The following is a 23,485-nucleotide window of genomic DNA, read 5'->3' as shown; positions in this document are numbered from 1 at the left end:
AGAAATCTTATGAACTATTAAAATCTAGATCTTATTATTCCTTCTTAAATTGTTCTTTTTAACTTCCTGTTACCACATGTGCCTCCCTGTTCAAAGTTTAACCAATTACCATTTATGGGGTCAAGGCAGCACCTACAGGGCCCATATGGGAAACTGGGATAAGGACCTTTGGTTCAGCTTAAACAGCTGTTGAACTGAAATACTGAGATCAGGTTGGAAAAGAAGCCATTACCTTGGGGCTCTCTAAAAAGCTGAAAGAGATATTTTCTAGTACATTTTATATCAATTCTTGGATGTCTTTCTGTATTTTTAAAACATTTATTCCCATTTAACTTCATAGTGTTGCCTTGTCTTGATACATATTTTAAATATGTTGGCTTGTCTTTCATATATATGAAATACTGAATTAAAATGTGTATAGTTTTTCAGACTGAAATACATAAACATGCACACACACATGAACAGTACATATAAGCACACACATGTTTTGAAGGATGACTTAACTTCTTGTTAACTGTATAAGATATATTAAACACAAAATGATTTTTATTCAAGCTCTCCACATATGCAGGTTATCTTGAAACAATATTTCTATTATATATTTATTTTCTCTGAGGCACTTCCTATTTCAAAAGGAGATAAAGGTCTGTTTATTCAGTGCTTGGATTTAAAAAATAATCATAAACATCCTATCAAGGGAATTTTCTAGGTGAATGTTATGAGTAGACTTTTATAGAACAAGTGGCCCAAATATTTATATTATCCTTTGGCCTATCTTCCTATCTACCATATTGAATGCACTTACAAATAAGCTTCCTTGGGCCTGGGACCTGTTTACACAGAGACAGTTATGGAAGCACAACCACTGATACAGGCTTTTTAGATGCCAACACTGTATTCTCTAGTGTATGCATGTAGCAGAAGTTTATGAAAAAGAAAAAGTTTTGTCTAAAATAAGTCATTCAGACTTCCAGGAAGATGGCGACCGAGAAAAGCGGGGCTTAAGAGCCCCGCTAACAACCAATCTCCATTACCACAAAATCAGCGCCTTTCATAGCCAGAAAACACCATCACCAGAGAAACAAAAAAATCACCAGGATCCAGAGAGAAAGCGGACTGAGAACAGAGCTCAGAGCCACAGAGGAGATACACTGGCCGCACGCCCAAGGACACGGCAGCAGCGCCATACTGCCGGCGGCAGCGGCGATTTCACCAGACGGCTACAGCAAGCCAAGGTGAGCCGCTGCGGAACAGCCAGGTGGGATTTCTCAGAAGGAACATCTAAAGCTCCCAGTGGCTGAGCTCAGCACACACTGCAGTGATTCAGAGTGGAAATCAAAACCAAGAAGAAATACTCCAGCCTCACGGCCGAGGGCATGGCAGCAGCACCATATTGCCACCAGCAGCAGCAGCAGCGAATTCACCAAGTCCAGTACGGCTACATCTGCATACTCAAGAAAAGTGTGTCAAATTGCGGGCCACAGAGGAGAAATCCCAGTACTGTACTCCCTGGGACTTGACCCAGTGGGGGAGTGGCGGTGGCAGAGATATCACACCATAGGAGAACGTGCAACCTGGCACCCCCCACAGTCTAAAGCAGCCTCTATCGACTCTCTGGGTCGGAGACTCTGTGATACAACCCAGTAAAGGAGTAGTGGGGTCTGAGATACTACAGACTCGAGATTCAGAACACCTTAAGTGAAGTCATAGTGACCCAAGGGAAGAACCCAGAGAAGGCACAAACTTCCGAAATCATGGGAAAGAGGAATAATACTAGAGCAATGAATGCCCACAACCCCACAACATCAGAACCCGATAAAACAGAAAATCAGAGATTTCTAGAAGATCAAATCAGGAAAATAACTGTAGAAATAATAGAGGTGCTTCAAAAAGAACTCAGAGAGAGCCAAAAAGAGATAAAAGGATGCAATTAATGAAGTAAAGGCCTCAATTCAAAGTACAAACAACCGATTAGACCACATGGAGAACAGAATCTCGCTCTTAGAAGATGATCATTCCAAAAATGAATGCATAGTTTCTAATCTAGAAAAAAATATCCGACAGCAGGAATCTGATATTGAAGAAATATGGGCCCATTTTAAGAGAGCTAACCTAAGAATAATTGGAATAGAGGAGGGAAAAGAAAGTGAAACCAAAGGGATCAACAATCTCTTCAAGGAAGTAATAGCAGAAAATTTTCCAAACATAGAGCAAGAGGTTGATACACAGGTCCAGGAAACTTATAGAACTCCCTTTAGACAGGATTGGAGAAGAGGATCCCCATGCCACATAATTGTCAAAATGACCAATGTGGAAGCCAAGCAGAGAATCTTAAAGGCAACAAAAACAAAGGGCCAACTGACATTCAGAGGCAAACCAATTAGAATCACTCCAGACTTCCCAAACCAAGTCATGAGAGCCAGAAGGGCTTGGAGTAACATATTCCAAACTCTGAAAGAAAACAACTTCCAGCCAAAAATTTCCTACCCAGCAAAACTTTCTATCAAATTAGATGAAGAAATAAGAAGCTTCCATGACAAACAGAAACTGAAGGAATTTATGTCTTCAAAACCAGCACTAGAGAAAATACTCAAAGAGATTAACTACAAAGAAGAAATAGGTAACACACACCAGAACCAGAGAAATAAGATTTTCCATCCAACAGACAACTAAGACTGGTTATCTGTGGAGATTCATTATTTATGTTAATCTTTTACCTATCTCTAAATTGTATTGTTTGCTTTTATTGTTGCTAATTTCTAGGATTTCTAGTTGGAATATTAATATACCTTCAGATATAGCATTTGGAAATATTTTATCCCATTCTATTAGTAACTTTTAACTCTGTTTACATTGTCTTTGGATATACAATATATTTTTTTATTTTTTAGGGAGTTTGTATACTCTTCTGTTGCCTGTGCCATTGAAATCATATCCAAGAAATCACTGCCAATTTCAATGTTGTGAGGTTTTATGACCCAGATTTTCTCCTAAAAGTTTATAGTCTTAAGATTTATATTTAGGTCTTTTATCTATTTTGAGTTAATATTTGTATATGGGATTAGGTAAGGGTCCAATTTTATTCTTTTTCATGTAATTATTATTTTTTAACAATATTTAGTTAAAAGATTATTTTTCCACCACCAAATGTTCGTGGAAACCTTGTCAAAAATAACTTGACAATATAGGGAAGAATTTAGGTCTAGGCTTGTATTTAACTCCAATGGTTTATATATCTGCCTTTAGAACAGTACTACACTGTTTCAATTATTGTAGCTTTATATGGTTTGAAATCAGAAAATATATTTCTTCTAGGTTTGTTCTTTTTCAAGATCGTTGTGGGTATCTAGAGTCCATTTTCCATATTAGGATAGTTTTTTTTCTGAAAAATAAATATATAAATATATGATAGTTTCACCAAAAAAATAAAAAATAGAAAAAAAATATTCTCTGGTAAGAAAGAAAGTAAAAAGAAATATTGAAATGTTATCTTTAAGTCATCAAAAGCTTGGTATCAGACAAATGAAACTCTTATGTGAGATTATCATTTTTAAGTTTGGATAAATTGCTATAATACTAGATGTCAACCACTAAGCCAAGCATGGGAGGGAGGGATGGGGAGGGAATGGGGTGAGGATCAGGTGGGGGCTGACTGGGCAATGTGTGCATGTATGTCTACAAAAGTTTGTATCCCACTATGATGTATGAATATAGTGCACCAATAAAAAAAATTAAAAAAAATAAAACTAGGGAGCTGAGAAAAAAATAAAATAAATAAAATAAAATAAGTCATTCATAAAAATAATTATAAGTACATCAATGACCAGTAGCTTTGATTCTCTTCATGTATGGACAGAAGCAGAAGCATTTTTAGGCATTCCAAAGTGAAAGCAGATAAGGGCTAATGCATATCACTGTGCCTATAGCTAGATATAAGTATTAAAAAAAGCCACATACGGGATCATTGATGAAAATATGAAATATGTTTTCATAGTTATCTGAGCATAGATCCTACTGATTAATGTAAAATGACAGTGCTGATTAATTTTTAATCTAACACCTTGGATTTACATTATCGTTAAAGCCACTATGCCGAAACTCTGCAGAGGTATGCTACTAATTTTTTTTACCAAAGTGTACCATTTAGTTTGTTATAGCACTGTCACCTAGAACATTTTTCAGTGACTTATAAGATGCAATAGACAGTAACATTACAACTTTCTAATATATATATCACGTGTATATGTATATAAACATATCTCTAATATATATAAATATGTATATACATACATATGTGTGTGTGTGTGTGTGTGTGTGTATATATATATATATATATTTTTAATTTATTATGCTGTGCCAGGTACTGAGCTGAACAGTTTCATGTGTTAGCCCTTTTAATACTGACAAAAATGTCTAGGATATGAATAATACCATCACTACAACAGTTAAGAAAAGAAAATTGCAATCTAGTTTTAAATACTAAATATATTACATGGCTTATGAGTGGTGGGATTATCATTCTAACCCTTGTGCTAAAGGAAGTTTTCTAATTGCTAGAATTTGTGGTAATTTTGTCTTCTGAGTATATGTGAGGTCAGTGGTAAAGGACAACCACATATCCATGTGATAATTACTAATAAACTTAGAGACATTTAAACAAAACTATTAATGACTATATCATAATGATTAATTTTTTATTTTTTGTGATATTTAGTTCTAAGTGTGCTGCTATAATTTCAAAATCTAAGGCAATCTCTCTTAGTTCTACTATCTTAACTCAGGCCATCAAAGATCCATATTTACTGATTTTATTTTATTTTTCAAGAAGTACCACACATTCTTATAAAATTTATAACAATTTAATAAGAAACATCTCAAGGAAAAGAGAAGTGAGTTTCCTGGGAAAAATAATTTCTGGTTTCTCCCAAGTAAGGGCAGGAGGGGGGGCTCCTGATAGGAATCTGTGTGGAGAAGCTTGCAGCAGTTAGCAGTTAGATTATGTCTTCCTGCAACTGAGACCACTCGGGCAAAAGTCAGGACCAAGGGAGTTTATTCATCCACTTCATCTGTCTGGTGTCTCTGGAGAAATTATTTTGCTCAGTAGTCTGGGGCACCTCTATCCCCCAACCCTGCAGCAACTCTGTTAGCTCCAGGTGCCAGCGCACAACAACAACATGTGCAGATGATGCAGCAGTAATCCTGGTGAGTGACTGTTACTGTTTGAGTGATCGCATCACCCACCCACTCATGGGATCTTCTCCTTGGCAATTATAGAAATAATAACCGGGAGACTCAACTGGAATTTAGTGCAGGGCAAAAAATTTATGTCAAAGCAAAATTAACACAAAGAGGAGAAAAGTGATGGAGAGCTCCAAACTAAAAAGACTATCTTTCCTTTAAAAATATAGAGCTTAGGCCAGGCATGGTGGTGCATGCTTGTAATCACTGTTTGGGAGGCTGAGACAGGAGGATCACACAGGTTTGACGCCAGCCTTAGCTACTTAGTGAGGCTCAGCAACTTAGTGAGACCCTGTTTCCAAATAAAATATAAAATAGGTCTGGAAGTATAGCTTGAAGGTAGAAAGCCTCTGGGTTCCACCCTCAGTACTGCCAAAAAAAAAAAAAAATATATATATATACACACACACACACACACACACACACACACACACACACACATACAGAAAGAAAGAGAGAGAGCTTATATGGGGTTTCCTACCTCTGCCTCTTTTTCAGCCCAGTTGCTATATTTGCGTATACCAGCATAAAATTAGGTGACCTTAGCCTGCTTTATCAGCATCTATGTGATAGGATGATATTTATTCCCAACTCTAGTTCTTAAGCCTTTGGCCATCAGTGTCTCTGTCCTTTAGCAAATTTAGCAGTAGGCTAGTCTTATTCTTTAGTCTGTTATTTGTTCTGATATTGTTCCAATATTTATTTGCAATAAAAGACAGTTAAAGCTTGAGTGCTTTATTAGATATTTCACACACTGGAGCAGGAAAAAATATGCAGCCTTGACTTTTACACTTCAGAACTCCTTCCCCTTGCCTTTGCCTCAATGTTAACTCATAGTAAGAGTATTAGGGTAATTAGAGCCTTAAAATATAAAATAATTTGAAGCCCTGAAATCACACAGAGCTCTTCCTGGCACACTTTAAACTAGGAAAAGCCATATGTTTTGTCCTTGGAGATTACGTGCAGCTCCACTAGCTGCAATTGGTACCTGTTTCCCTGTTCTCTGTGACCTGGCCTTGGTATGTGAGGTGCAAAACACCCTAACTGGTAGGCTGTGGGAATAACAGAGATAGGGAAAATAGACAATCTGTACCTGGTATTGACAGTTAAGATATAAGCAGGCTAACTGGAGAAAAGAGAGCAACAACTACACTTGATGAAGTGAGTTGCTAGCCCAGTTGACATGGTAACCTAGATGAAGAAATACCAGCAAAAACTGTTATTTAAGAGACAGCTCAAATGAGAGGGAGAGGTGTTTCAGACTCTCCACTATGTTTCTTTCCGGTACTCTTCTTTTTTTTGTCTTCTTTTCTTTTTTGGAAGAAAATCTTGCTTAAGTTTTGCAATTGAGTCTCATGACTTGTTGTTTTCCTGGTTCACGATATCTATGGGAACTGAGGAAAAGAACCCACAGCATCATTACAAGTTGTAACAATATCATCAGTGACTACATGAGAGGATACATAGTGTTTTTATTTTTTAACTTCTTTGTTGGGTTTGTAACTTTTCAATATCTTATGTTATGTTACAGGCAGCTTTTGCCTACCTGTGAAGAAGGGCAGCTTGTGAAGCAAATAGTTTCTGAAGCAAAATTTTGCCTGTTTTATCATTTCCAATAACTGCTCTGCTTTGGTACAGGGCATAGAATGAAATTATCTACTCATTCCTGTACTGTCACCTTGAGTCCTTCCTGTTGTCCTGGGTTCTGGAGGTGGGCTCACAATGGAGTTGTCAGATGCTAGCCTGGGGCTTTAAGGACATGTTGGGGAGATGGATTTGGAGTGGTGATCTTCTTTAGTGGGTAGCTTAGGGAAATGGCAGGTAGGATGTTTCTTCTGCCTTTCTGACTCAACTCTGCATCCTCTTTAAAGAACAAGAACCAGAAGGTGTGAAGTTTGAGCTGCCTGGCTTTCCTCCTGGGCAGCAGAGAGAATATGAAAGGATTTGCTATGGATGAAGGTGGCTCAACACACCAAACCTAGGGCCCAGCCTGGAAGGTGCCCTCTTCCCCACGGCTCACATGGTGTTGGATCAGCAGGCATATAGCCATTGCATTGGCAAACATCCTGTTCAACACTGAAAGCCAGTTCTGGTGTGTTTTGTAACCCAGGCAAAACATGACTCTCAGAATTGCAGAGACCAGGTGTTTAGGAAGCAGCTCTTTAGAAGGAGGTGAACGCTCCTTATCCTGTCTTAGCCATGAGTGCTCCAGGATTTCATTAGCAGTGGCCCTCATGTACAGGTTAACAGTTAATAACTGACTGATGATAAATCAGGGCTAAATGGTGATGTGAGGGGCCACTGAGTATCTTTCCTGCTGTGCCTTCTCCTGTAGCAGCTCCCAAGTGGTACCAGTGAATGGTTGAAGCCTATGAACATAAATTAAAGGATGACCCACAGGCTTCAGAGATATACCTCAGGGCCGTATTCTTGGCCCTTGTAGACCTCTGGGGCACAGTATCAGTGAATGCTGCGGATGTTGGTCAGCTTGTGCTTGGCCTTGAAGCTGCAGCACAGCCCAAAGTCAATGATTTTGACATTCCCTTCAAGTCCAGGATGATGTTGTGAAGCTTCAGGTCCCTGTGCAGAATGCCTCTCTTGTAGAAGCAGCACACTGTACTCAGGACCTGCTATAATACCATCCAGGCCTCCTCCTCTTCCAAGCCACTAGACTCTGATATTGTGCAGCAGTAGCCTCCAGCTCATGTGCTTTATCACCAGGGAGATGAAGTTTGCCATGTCTATGATTTCAAACAGCTGGATGCCATTCAGGTACTCCACTGCCCTCATTATAGAAACTTTGAATCAAAGGGGTTGTCCCTAAATGAAGGCAAGACCTTTACAGCCACCCTGGTCTCAGTGGAGATATGGCAGGCCAGTTTGACCCATCAAAACTTCCCTTGCCAATGTCACTCAGGACCATATAATTGTTTATGAGGATATCCTCACAGGAAGGGCTGTCCACAAGGCCTGGCCAGGCCTTTATATACTCTGTCGCCTAGCACTGTTCATTGAAAGCTACAATAGAAACTAATCATATTAGCTAAAAACAACAACAACAACAACAACAACAACAACAACAACAAACAAACAAAAGTATAGCAAAAAAAAAAAAACCCAAACAAATACACATACACACTAAAAAACAAAGCCAAGAACCCAAACCAACAAATCAGATCCAAAGCTGTCAATCCACCAAAAGTGCTAATTATCTTAAATTCCAACAGGTCACCACCAAGAGCTCTCTGTACTTATGGAGAAAAACTCAACAGCAACAGGCCTTATATACCCAATCCTGGACACTCCCTCACATTGGTTTCTTGTAAGGTCACATGGCCAGGTCATGGTTGGGTGTGATCACTGTGGCTATGTTGCTTTAGGACCTCCAGGACTTTTTCACTTTAAATAGAATAAAACTCTCTTGCTTTGATGGGCTATCTAGGCTGATATTTCTTGCTTAGAAATTAAATTTTTTAGGATGAAGATGGCGGCAACCAAAGTCGCAGTGGCAATCACTGCCCCCCAAAAAGCCATGCATTCCTTGGTGAAGCCCTGGACACCAGATTTTGGTTTAATATATGATTGGGACAACTTAAGGAGATATTTCCAGCCTTGACTTCCTATCTAGAATGCAGAAGAGAGAGTGGATTATGGCAGAATTAGAAGCAAGATGACAAGGAGGCGCACACCATGCAAGAAAAGTGATTTTTGGAAGAATATTCAAGAAGGGATTAGAGAAAAGACCACTTCAACCACACATTCTGGGGACTCTTAACAACAAACCTTGTAAGAAAAATGATTCGGGCATGGTGGAGGGAGCCCAGCAGTGCCAGGCAGGAAGCCCAGCTGCTCATCCTGGGGAACTCAGTGTGCCTGGCCACCATTCTCCTCTGTGCTGTTCTGGGGGCTGCGGTGCACTCGGAACAGCAGATCCTGCTCCACGTGATGAGGCTGTGGCTTCCGCTCTTGGACAGAAGATAAAATTCATTGCTGCTGAGTGCTCGATCTCACATACTGTCTTCTCTTATTTAAAAAAAAAAAAAATATATATATATATATATATATATATATATATATATATATATATTCAGAGAGGGGCCAAGAAGGTGGTGGTGGCAGCCAGGATTCAGGAGATGCAGACAAATCCTAACCAATTCGCATAGAACTTTTGGAAAAAATTCCCAGTAAAGGGGGCTGCTGCACATGCTTAAGAATTCTGGACATCACATCATGTAAGGATGGAGCTCAGTGGAGAACCAGGAGGAAAGGAATGGCAGGGGCAGTGGTGGTGGTGGTGGCAGCAGAGGCTACTATTTGGGAGAGGCAGAGATCTGATCCATCCCACCCTGATCTGAAGAAATTGCCCCAAAGGTAGAATGCTACTGCTGCGCATGCACAGGAATTCTGGACAACATGCAGTGTGGGAAAAGTGTTTAGAGGAGAATTCAGATGGTGGAGGCAGCAGTAATGGCAGTGGCCAGTATTCATGAGAGGCAGAGATCTGATTCAATCCACCTTGATCTTTTGAAGAATTCACCCCAAAGGTGGAATTCTACCACCGCACACGCTCGGGAATTTGGGACAACATGCTGTGTGAATAATGTGCTCAGAAGAGAACCGAGATGGCTGTGGCAGTGGCAGTGGTGGTCATTATTTGGTAGAGGCAGAGATTCAATCCGATTTACCTCATAATTTTAAAGAAATGTCCTCAAAGGTATACTGCTACTGCCACACATGCTCTGGAATAATGAAAAACAAACTGTGTGGGAAAGGTGTTCAGGAGATAACTGAGATGGCAGTGGTGGCAGCAGGGGTGGTGGTGACCAGAATTTGGAGGGGCAGACAGATCCAGTCCAGTCCACTTGAACTTTTGAGCAAATCTCCCCAAATGTAGACTGCTCCTGCCACACATGCTCGGGAATTCTGGACAACATGCTAAGTGGTAAAAGGGCTTGGGGAGTTTGATAGGGAGCCCAGCATAGCCAGGATGGTCCACCACGCTGCGTGTTCTGGGAGTCATCAACCCTCATGGCCACCATGCTCCTCTGCACAGTTCAGGAAGCCAGGGTGCTCATGGAGCAGCAGAGCCTGCTCTCTGAAGTGAAGCTGTGGACCTCTGCCTTTGGAGGGAAGAAAAAATTCATTGCCACTAGGTATTTGGGGTCCCAGCTTTCATAAAAGACATGTACTTCTTTCTCATTTAAAAAAAAAATCAAAGAATGCCGGGCGTGGTGGCACACACTTATAATCCCTGTGCTTGGGAGGTAGAGACAGGAGGATAGCACAGGTTCGAGGCCAGCCTCACTGGCTTAAGAGACCCTGTTTCCAAATAAAAATATATAAAAATATAGGTCTCTGGGAGTGTAGCCCGGAGGTAGAAGGGTTTCCAGGAACCCCAGTACCACAAAAAAAGGGAAGAAAAAAGTGAGCATCTGTAGATGACCTGCTTATAGTGACAGAGACCAGAGCCCGATGCACAGCAAGGCCTGGGCTGGGACCTCTGAGGCCAGGATCGGAGCCTGCCAGGCAGCTAGGGTGGTGCCAGGGCCAGTGAGACTGGGATCGGAGGCTGCCATGTGGTGAGGCCTGTGCTGAGGCCAGAGAGGCTTGGATAGGAGCCTGCCTTAAGGCAAGGGTGGTGCCAGGGCCAGTGAGGCCGGGATCAGAGTCTGTAATGAGGCAAGGCTGTTGCTGGGGCCTCTGAGGCCAGAATCAGAGCCTACAGAGGGGTGAGGCCCATGTTGAGACCAGGGAGGCTGGGATTGGAGCCTTCCATGAGGCAAGGTCAGTGCTGGAGACTCGGAGGCTGAGATCAGAACCTGCCGAGTGGTGAGGCCAATGCTGGGGCCAGCGAAGCTGGTATCAGAGCCTGCCATCAGGCAAGGCCAGTGCTGGGGCCTGTAAAGCCGGGATTGGAGCCTACCATGCAGCGAGGCCGGTGCTGGGGCCTTCAAGAGTGAAATCAGTACTTGCAATGCGACATACACAGAGAAATATCACAGAAAACAAAAAATTAGATGCTTTCTCTAATATAAAAAACTAGGAAGAAATGGGTAATAGGAGGAAATCTAGTTGAAGAAAGGGCCCTATGGTGGAGCAATTAAGGTGACCTATCAGAGGGGATGGGATGGGGGAAGATGGAATCTCTTTAAAGCACATCATGTACTTAAACAAATATATCAAAGTCAATCACTAAATCAAGCATGGGATCCAGGGAGGGGGAGGGAATGAGATGGGGATTGGATAAAGGCTAATTAGATGATGTGTGCTTGTATATCCTCATAAGTCTTGTATTCCATTGTGATGTTTGACTACAATGCATCAATAAAAATATATTTAAAAATAATAAATAAACAAAACAATTTTAGGATACTTCAATGCCTTTTTAATTTTTTAAGTTTTTTCTTGGTACATATTTGTCATACATCTTAATGAGGTACAAGCCAATAGAAGCACAAATGCACACATCACTCATTTAATCCTTCCCCAACTCCCACCCCATTCTTTCCCTCTTTCCTCCTGCTCATGATTGACTTTTATATGTTTTTGAATGTACATCATGTACATTATGGAATTTTCCTCTTTTTCCTCCCATTCCTCTCAGTTTGTTCAATTTATTTGCTCATGTATGCTTATTTATTCTTCATCTAGAGTTACTTCTATGAACTTTTTTCTCCCCAGCTTCCAAAGATTAGGGAAAACATCCAAAACTTCACAAAAGAAGAAATTCCAATGACCAATAAATGTATGAAAAATGTTCAACAACCTTAGCAATCAGATGCACATGAAAAGTATGTGATGTTTTACCTAACTCCAATTAGAATGACAATCATTAAAAACACAAACAACAATAACAAATGCTGGCAAGGGTGTGAAGAAGTGAGAATTCTACTACATTGTTGGTAGGATTGTAAATTAGTGAAACTATTTTTTAAAACAGTATGAAGGATCCTCAGAAGAATGCGAATGAACCTACCATATGATCCAGCAATACCATTCCTGAGTATCTACCCAAAGGAATGGAAACCAAATTACCAAACTAATGCAAGAAAATCTATGTTCATAGTGGCACAATTCACAATTGCCAAACTTTGGAACCAGCCAAGATGTCCATTGGCAGATGAATGTGTTACAAAACTATGGGATATGTACACAATGGAATTTTACTCAGCCGAAAAGAAGAACAAACTTACATCTTTTGTGAGGAAATGAATGGAACAGTAGAACATTATGCTAAGTGAGATTAGTAAGGCCTTTTCATTTTGAGTCAAAACAAATCAAATAACTTTTGGCTTTTAAAGATCTCATAATACCTACACTCAAGGCATTCAGTTTCTTTATCTTGCAACTTGAAATGATTGGTGTCAAAAGAATGGTAGCACATCACTCACATCATGATAACAAGTCTCTGTTCCCTAAAATTCAAAAGGACACAGTATTAACATCTATGGGGCTGAGTAAAAGAACTTTCATAATAATTGCCTCATAAGGTCCTCATCTCATTTCTTTCATTTAATTATTTTAAAACTTTTACTGATGCATTGTAATTTTACATCACAGTGAGGTTCAAAGTGATACATCTAGTATTTGGTGTATTTCCTTAGATATCCTTTCCAGCTCACTTTCCTCCCTCCCTGTCCATGATAGATTTGTGCCTTTATATGAAGACATAGTAATATTTGTTAAAAATATATGTTTATTGGTGCATTTTAGTCTCACATCATAATGTAAATCATGTTGATAGTGATATACATACATACACATAGCACTTGATGGGCTTTCCTCTGGATCCCTCCTCATTCCCTCTTTCCCCAATTTCAGGGTACTGAGATTGATATTGGATTTTTTTTCCACATATGTACATATGGTAGTAATTACTGATGGGAGTAATTTCTTCATTGATCCTCATTCTTTCCCCACCCCTAACTTTCCCAGACTACCTCCCTGGCTCCAATATGGATTATCTTCCATTATCTGGTATCCCAATTTCTTCTAGCTTCTGCACATTAGAGAAAGCATGTGACCCTTCACTTTTTGTGACTAATTAATCTCACTTAATATAATGTCCTCCAGGTCCTTTCATTTCCCTGAAAATAATATAATTTTGTTCTTCTTTATTGCTGAATAGCACTCTATTGTGTAGATATCCCATAATTTTATAATCCATTCATCTGTTGGTGGACATCTAGGTTGGTACCATAGTTTGGCTATTATGAATTGTGCTGGTATGAATGTGGGTATGCATATATTACTGTAAATTTCTGATTTCAGTTCCTTTGGAAATACCCTTATTAATGCAGTATTTACCTCATTCCACCATCTTTTTTCTCTGAGATTTATCTAAGCCTTCTGTATGCACACATTTTTATATATTCCCTTGCTCACCTCAATGGCTTTTTTTTCTTTATTTTATTTTATTTTATTTTTTGCGGTACCGGGGATGGAACCCAGGGCCATTGTACCTCTGAGCCACACCCCCAGCCCTATTTTTTTAATTTTTTATTTGAAACAGGGTCTCACTGAGTAGCAAAGGGCCTTGCTAAGTATCTGAGGCTGTTCTCGAGCCACAATCCTCCTATCTTCACATTCAGAATGCTGGGATTACAAGCATGCACCACCATGCTCAGCCTCAATGGGCTTTTTAGAACACCTAAATTCTTGTACGGATGCTGAGCATAGAGACTTGAGAAATGGGGCTTCTCTCTGATGTGGAGGCTCACAGAGTGGTGCTTAAAGTTCCAGAGGCGTCATGATTGATAATGCAGAGTATGAATTCATACCAGTTTAATCATTTATTCATTCTCCACACTTGTTATTCAAGTGGAAATCCAAGGACCCTTGGGAAGGGGAAGCAGCGTCTGGCTGACTTAGTTCAACTGTCTTTGTATGCTTGAACTCATTCTGAAATGAGTAAGGTTTGAAATTCAGCATTCTCAGTGTCCTACTGACCACTGACACGAAGCCCGTATTGTACCTTCACACCCATGTTCTTAAAGAAACAAGTGCCAAGTGTGAGTTTCACAACCTCTGATGCAAAAGCTGTCAGATGAGGTCCTGAAGACAAGAAGGGGACAGAAGAGAGGAAATGAGAACAAAGCATGGAAGAAAAGGAGGGAGCAAAATTCATGATTATTTTGAATAAGTTTTCTAATAGTCAATAAGAGTAATATTTATTGAATTGCTATATAATGACTCAACACATCCAGAATTTTTGGTGCCTCTAAATTATCAAATATGCAGGTCATTTTAATGAAAGCATATACTAATTAAAAAAACATAGTTATACCAGGCATGGTAGGACACTCTTGTAATCCCTGTGCTTGGGAGGCAGAGACAGCAGGATGGTACAGGTTCGAATCCAGTTGCGCTGGCTTAAGAGACCCTGTTTCCAAATAAAAATATAAAAATAGGTCTGGGAGTGTAGCCTGGAGGTAGAAGGGTTTCCAGGAACCCCAGTACCACCAAAAAAAGATAAATAAATAAAAAAAACATAGTCATAACTACTCCAACACAGTTTGACATGCAAAATAATTAACACAGAATTCCTACTCTTCAGAGGGTCGAGCACTTCTGAGTAAAGAGTCCAAGTGCTTAAACTCCAAACTCTTTGAGAAATTCTCTGGCTTAGGGTAAGACCATCCATTGAGTTTACTTAATCCCCTCTTCAAGCAAGTGAGAAACTCAGGCCTGGAGAGGTCTAATAATCTGTCCCAATCCATGCAGGTAGGAAGGGAACAAGTATAGAACTTTCCTTTTTCAGACTCCAGAGGCATTGTGTCTGTTTCCTCTAGATTCTGTTTGCAGATCTTATTAATATTTGCAAATAAATGTTATTATCACAGAATGGAAAGAAAAAGAACATATGGTTAACACCAGAACTTTTATTAAAGCTTATAAAAAGTGTAATTTTTTTTACCAATATTGACTGACAGTCTTTCTCTCTTTCTCTTTCTTTCTTTCTTTCTTTCTTTCTTTCTTTCTTTCTTTCTTTCTTTCTTTCTTTCTTTCTTTCTTTCTTTCTTTCTTTGTACTGGGGTGGAACCCAGGGCCTTTCTACCTCTGTGCTATACTCCCAGCCCTATTTTATATTTTATTTGGAAACAGGGACTCGCTAAGTTGCTGAGAACCTCACTAAGTAGCTGAGGCTGGCTTTGAACCTACACCATCCTCCTGTCTCAGCCTCCCAAGCGCAGCGATTACAAGCGTGAGGCACCATCCCTAGCGGACAGTGTTTCTTAAATGATATGGTGAGGTTGCCTCAGATCTTGAAGTATGATGAAAATATGTGAATGACAGTATTAAAAAATATTGGACCAAAAATAGTCTAGAGAATAATAAGATATTTAATGGAGAAATAAAAAATCCTCATATTGAGGGGAAACTAAAACATTGATAATGATCATTATATTTATTATTCATATGAAAATATAAAGGGAGGTAAAATATATTGAATGTTTTAAATGTATACATTTGGCAAAGAGACAGTTATTTGCCAATGGGAGATAAACAAAAGAAAGGGAATGTATGAATACTTTGAAGAGATGGGTCCAGAACAAGGAAAAGAAAGTACCCTTTTCCTCTTTGAAGTAGTGGGAGGTAAAATAATGCAATATGTTAACCTTAGAAAGAGGTTCTCAAGATGTTTGTGTTGGCACTTTAGAAATTTTGAGACATTCCTGGACACTGACTCTCCACCTCAGACACATCTCCACCTATATCATAAATTCTAGACACAAATTTTTGAAAGCTAATAAAGAAATAAAAGCATATTGTGTTTATAGAGAAGCCCCAGGAAGCATGTCCTACAGGTACAAGTAAGGAAAAATAATAACATGCTGGTATTAGGGGTTTATTGATACATGTGGAACTAACTAAAATCAAATCAACAAAAGTTTTTCTTATACAAATAAATTCCCTGACTGGAGAAGTATGTAATAGATTCATGGTGCTCTTAGGAGACCTATCTTCTGGTCCATCAGAATAAATGATCACTCAAGAATAAGAAATCCTCTGTTAATGCATATGTTTTGAGTTAAGAATTTGAACAATTAAAAAATTAAAAAATTGATATTAATTTTCTGATACCTTATCAAGTTGAAAAAAGTGTTCCTAAAACTCCATGTTTTACATCAATTGCAATAAATTTAATAAATATCATTGTATCATTCAAACAACCTGAAAGCTATATTTTATAAGTGAAGAATGAGAAAATTTTTGTTTTCTTTTAATTTTTCTCTTGGCTAAGATCAGAGCAAGGGATAGATAACTGTTTCTGGTCATAAGAAAATCATAAATGCTAATATAGAGCAATAATTATAATAGAAACTCAATAAATGTCTCCTGAATTAATAGATTAATTAATTAAATATAAACCCTACCTTTAGAGAAAAAATGTGACTCCTGACTTAAAATTTATGAGAAATATTAGCAAGGAGGCCATGCATACTTTCAACAACACTAATTCTCATACTGTAGACTTTCAATTATGGCTCAGGAATGGTTTGTAGGCTGCTTTTGAGAAAGCTGAGGTTAGTGGGAGCTTTTATAAAGAGAAGGTTTCACATATAATTATGTTCAAAAGAATTCATGATTGCCTTTTAATGTTTTATGATTTATTATTCTAAGTCCAATTTCAACATAAAATACTTCTCATGATTAAGAAAATTGCAATCACCTCAAGACTCTCAAGACAAATTTGGAGAATCTCCTTAATGGGGCACAGAGGGAGTCTGAAAAGGAATGAAAATATAGTGCTCACAAGTTATAGCTTAACTCGTATAAACAGCACAAATGCTAGGACTTTATTTATACATAAAGATGATAAGGCTTGAGGATTTATGATTTGTAAAAAAACAAATAAAAAAGATTTATTTTACTTTTTCTTTCAAATTTATAGCTTTCTAAACACCATATAGTGATGTTCAGAAGTCTGTGGTAGTAATTAGGCAATATCGGTCTGGTTTTGAGCAGGATGCATCCGATCAGACTAGAAGGAGTGCTTCATTTTCTTTAAATATACTTTATTGGTGCATTGTAACCACACATCATATTGAGGTATATTGTGATAGAGATATATCTACATAAGACCATGTGCATTTCCCTACAGATACCTACTCTCCTCCCCTGCTCATAATATTGAAATTGGTATTGGCGGCTTCATAAATGAAGGTAGGACTGTTTGAACTTTTTCTTTAATCAAGTCTCCCTTTTCATCTTTCCCCCACCACCCCATATCCTCTTCTACTCTATTTCTCTTCATTTATTGAAATTTCTTTGGTTTCCCATTTTCTATCTTCTACACATGAGCAAAAACATATTACCTTTCACTTTCTGAGACTGGGACTATGTCTGAAACAAGTTTCAGTTAGTATATGCTACAATTATTAAACTATTAGTCATGTATCTGCATTTAACCTGTGTGTGGCCTGTTGGGCCCAATTAATCATTGCGTGTATGTGGGTGTGGGGGGGCAGTACACTAAGCATTGCATACTATGACTCCACTAGAGTAAGTATGTAAGAACATGAATTGCCTACTGAATGTAAGGGGCCTGCTGGGAATTTTCTTGGAAAGTGAGAAACATTTTGCCCTCACACATATCATAGTCCTGATAATGCCCAGCTTTTAATAAAGCAAGAAAATTTAACCTAGAATATGAGCGAAATCTCTGGAGAGTTTGTTTCAATAATATAGTCATAGAGTTTTGCTTTTTTTAGAAAATTAAACTACTTAATGCCTTGCGAATTCTACAAGATTATAGACAGGATATTGTACAAAACATTATAAATTGCAATTTAAGATATATTGAACACAGAAAGCTAGACACTGCCTACTGGTAGAATTAGTTAAGCCTTTTGATTAGAGATATTACCAATAAGAGTAATCCACATTGTCCTGGGGGCAGTGGTGTACACATGTAATCCTAGTACTTGGGAGTTTGAGACAGGAAGAACATAGTTATGAGGTCAAGTAAAATATGAAATAAGGCTAGGAATGTAGTTCAGATGTAGAATGTTCCTGAGTTCAATTCCCCAGTAATGGAAACACACATACACACACATACACACACACACACATACACACACACACACACACACACACACACACACACACACTCACACTAATGAATTATAAGAAGAGAAAAAAACCTAAAAATGCACATGTATTACTTAGCACATCAATTGCCCAATGGGAAAAAATAGCTCTAATATTTCCTGTTAAAGTCTGTGTTTTAAATAACAAAAAATTAAATTTTTTGAATGTTATAATTATCTCAATGGTACACATTAGATAATTTGAAATAACTTAGATTAGTCAAGTATTAACAAGGTACCTAGATGATTAGTGCTAAGAACTCAGTTAATGCTAGTTAAATACATTTGCATATCAATTAATACATTTTTATACTGTTTTAGAATTATCCTAGAATAATACCTTATGTAAATTTCAAAATCCAAATTGTTTTAATACACTTAATTTTATAAATGTAAGTAGACTTATTGACTATCTCTTGGTGGCTGAAAGACATAAGTTAATTATTTGTTAAGAAATTCATGATGCCACACATACTAATTAGACCAATCCAAAAACACATTATGATAAAATGCAAGGAAGTTTTCTAACCACGATTTTCATATTGAGAATATACTGCAGAGTCTGTGAATGCATACAAGTGAAGCTGGGGAATGTATGGGCCATGAATATAACTGAATGTTTTAGTTCAAATTCAAATATAATATTATAAGGAAATACTATAACAATCAGATGCTGAGGATCCAACCTGTGATAAAATATGAATCAGTGGTGGTAAAATATTTAGCAAATGAGGTTATTCTGCAAAGTCTTAGATACAAACGTTTTCAAAGAACTAAGGTCTTGAATTTGTAGAATATGGGAAAGTTCACCTGCCTCCTTTATACTATTGTAAAGTTTAATAATTAAAAATACTAGTTACCTTAAAACCATATAAGGTGTTTCTAATTCATACGATGGTTTCTAATCTTATTGTATTGTGGTAGAATATTTTCCAACAGTTTAAATATTTAACAAAAATGAAAATTGCAAAAATGTTGTAAATATCTCCTAGATATGACCTAGATTCTATTCTACTTGCTTTATTTAATATCTAACAATTCATTTTTCTATACATCTGCTAATTTGTTTTTAAAGTATAGCTACAAAGTAATTTGTAATCACTGTGCTCTTCTCTAAATATATAAGCCTTTAATGTCATTAAATATATATTATATTTGTTATTTATAAAAATTTTAATGCTAAATGAAAAATAAAATCCACATGTGTATATTCTTTGAGGTTAGCCAAACCATTTAAGATGAGGAATATTGACATTACCTCTCAACAGTCCTTCTTCCCATCCGCAATAAATTCCTGCAATCACAATGAATGTTCTGATTTTTTCCAGCGTATAGTAATATTTTCTGTTCTAGGGCATCGTTAAAATTGCATTATGTGGTGTAACTTTTTTGTTTGTTATGATTTATTCAGAGTAATATCCTCAAAATCAATGCATGACATTGTTTGTATCAATAGATCATATATATATATATATATATATATATATATATATATATATATGTATGTATACATAGTATACACACACTATATTGCTAAGAAGTATTTCACTTCATAAATATACCAAATCTTGTTTTTAGATTACTTTATTTGATGGATATTGGACTGATATACATAAGAGTTAAACTGCCACAAACATTTTTATTCAAGTATTTCTGAACATATGTTTTCATTCTCATGGCCCAATATGTAAGAATTGTTCAAGCATAGCTGTTTTGTATTTTGCTTTATGAGAATGTATCATACCTACTTGCAAAGTGATGTTGAGAGACAGTTCTCCACAACTCTCTCGCATATCTGCAAACATCCTGCAAGTGAAACATAAACTGCTCTTTGATTCAGACGATCTTTACAAGTTTTGCAGCAAACAGCCTTGGAAGACATAGATGGAGTCTCTCTGCAGAACTAAGAGCTGGCTTATTGTCAGTTATAGAAGAGTCAGTTCTCTAATCTCAGGGACAGGGGTCTCATACCGCCAATCATTGTCTGCGCAGATACCATGCTGTTCACATCACTTTCTGAGAACCAGTAGGAAGATATTTTTACTTCAGCAATTGCTATTCCTCAAGAAAAGAAAGACAGAAAGAATGAAAAGTTCACTTCTTATGACCCAGAGTATCTAGTCCTCTACCAGTCCAGAAACTATGGCACACTAATTGTTCACTTTCAAGTTGGGCAAAATTCCAGGACTTACAAAGATTTTGACAAGCTTTGGGCTTTTATTTTCTCACCAATAACATATCAGAGTTCAGTTTGTCCACAAGCTGGCCAGCATACTGCCAATAGTCTCTTAGATTTTATACATCTTTTTTCAGTACCAAGGACTAAACCCAGGGATATTCTACCTCCAAGCCTCAACCGCAGCCCTGTTTTTTTTTTATTATTATTCTCTATTTTGAAATAGAATTTCACTAAATTGTGAAGGGCCTCACCTAAGTAGCTGAAGCTGGCCGCAAGCCTGCGATCTTCCGGTCTCAGCCTCTCAAGCACTGAAATTACAAGTGTGTGCTACCATGCCCAGCTAGATTTTATATATTGTAGTAGGTATCTAGTGGCATCTGTCAAAAACTTATGTATTTTATATAATAAGTAGTGAAGTTGAAGAGATTTATGTTTTCTTGAGTATTCATAATTTTTAAAATCAACTTTCTGGCCAATTATTTTGCCCATCTTTTATTGCTTTATTTTTTAATAATGGATAATAGAGTGAAAGATAAGTATAGATCCTGGATTTAAGACCTTTGTTTAATATATACTTTATCAATTTCTTTTACAAATTGTGACTTGCCTATTCATTTCCTGATGCTATATTTTGATCAGTGGAAGGTATTTTGATGTGTAATATTTCTTTGTTCTATTATGATTATTACTCTTTATAAATTGCATTAAGAAAAATATCTAGCCAGCTACCAATACAATTTTTTCTTCATTTATATTTAAATAATGTTAACTTCTTTAATGGAAAATTTTACTTTAATGAAAATTGGAAATCCACTTGGCATTATAATAAAAAATGTGACTGATACCCTGTACCCTCTACTCAATATCCCTCAATGACACTCCTGGCATGACTAAAGTACACTATCATAACCAGTTTATTGATATTAATATAGTAAAGATACAGGGAATTTTTATCATTGTAATATCCCTTTTGTCACTGTTATATAATCTCTTCTCCTTCTTTTACCCAACAATTTTTACTTTTATTCCATAATCTCAGACAAAAAATAAACTATTTTTCATTTTCATAACTTTGCCATTTGAAAAATGTTATATAAATGGAATCGCAGTATGTTACCTTTAGGATTGGCTTTTTTTATTCAATATAATTATCTAGAGATTTGTGTATCAATAGTTTGTTCTTTTTATTGCTGATTAGCATACTTTAGGACGGTTGTATCACATCTGTAACCATTTACTCATTGAAGGTATCTGGGTTGTTACCCAATTAAGCTATTACCAAAACCCCAAAAGCTATTATAAACAAATAAATTTAAAACTATTATTAATATATGTGAAGCTTTGTAAATGTTAATGTTTATTTCTTGGGACAAATGTCCTAGAATATAATTGTTGAGTCATATAATAGTTGCATGTTTAGTTGTATTTATTCATTTATTAATTTTTTTTTGTGGTGGTACTGAGGTTTGAGCCTAGGGGCACCCTACCTCTGAGTTACATTCCTCAGCCCTATTTTACTTTATTTTATTTGAAACAAGGTTTCATGATGTTGCTGAGATCCTTACTAGGTTGCTAAGGCTTTCCTTGAACCTGTGATCTTTTTATCTCAGTTTCCCAACTACTGGAAGTCCAGATGTGCGCCACCACGTCGAGCTACACATGTTTAGAATTTTAAGAAACAGACAACTGTGTTTCCAGGATGGTTCCACCATTTTGCATTCCCACTAGCGCTGTGAATGATAACGTTTCTGTACATCCTTGCCAGAATTTTAAAATTTTTGCCATTTTGGATGTGCTATAAATACTGTTTCTAAAAGGTAATGTGCCTTTCCCTACCACTCAATTCCATTGACATTTATGTAGTCAAGCACTTTGTGCTACCCATAACCTAAAAGTTACTCTTTTTTTGTGGAAGGAACACCTAACATTTATTCTTTTAACAATTTTGTATACAACATTATCAACTGCAGTCTCCATACTGTACTATAACTGCAGGTTGTATCCTTTGACCCATCTCTCACTGTTTTCTCCCCCTCCTTGCCCCTGGCAGCCACAATTCTACTCTCTGTCTCTATGTATTTAATTTATATGCTTTGAGTTATGAGCTCAAGATATCTTCCTCACTCTGTTATCTTTACCTGGTATGTGGGGCAATTCAAAAAAGAAAAAGTCATAGGAAAAATAAAAACCTATCCTAAAGCTTAAACTTTTAAAGTGCACTACACTTTTCTTTTGTAGTACTTTCAGTTTGTAATTATTTATTATGTGATTACATGAAATTAGATTATTTTTGCTGTTGTTTTTAATCTATCTCTGTCACATAAAAATAGGCAGGAATCTTGTCTGTTATCTTTTTCTTCACTATATAGCTTGTGCCTCATATATTGGACACCTAGTAGAAACTAGTGACTATAGAATGTTAATATACTTTCTAAATGTCTTCTCTTGAGTATGCAATTATCTAATAGATTATTTCAAATAGTAATTATATGTATGATTGTTTTAAAATTGTGTCAGTGAGCATAACATAGTCTTTAAACTTTGAATAGTGTATTACCTTCCATTACTTTTATCACATACACATGAATTAGAAAGACCTAAGTGAACTCCCAATGTTTTGTAAGATAATAAAAATCCCATTCTTATTCAAAGGGTTTTATTTAAAGCATCTAATAAAAACATTTTTAAGACTTAAAATCTGACCTCCAGTATAAATAAAATATCTCATTTTAAAACTATATTTAATAGCTCTGCTGGAAACCTACACAATTTGTTCAATATAATTTCTTCAGATATATTATAGATAAATTTCCCCAGAAGAGAACATCGATCTATTAATAAAAAATTTTCAATTAAAAAGATGGTACATGCTGGGTGTGGTGGCACACATTTGTAATCCCCGCGCTTGGGAGGCGGAGGCAGGAGAATTGCACAGGTTCAAAGCCAGCTGCGTGTGCTGGCTTAGGAGACCCTG

The sequence above is a fragment of the Muscardinus avellanarius genome (genome assembly GCF_963383645.1).
Source record: "Muscardinus avellanarius genome assembly, chromosome: 4".
NCBI classification, from domain to species: domain Eukaryota; kingdom Metazoa; phylum Chordata; class Mammalia; order Rodentia; family Gliridae; genus Muscardinus; species Muscardinus avellanarius.
This window is presented reverse-complemented; position numbering follows the sequence as displayed.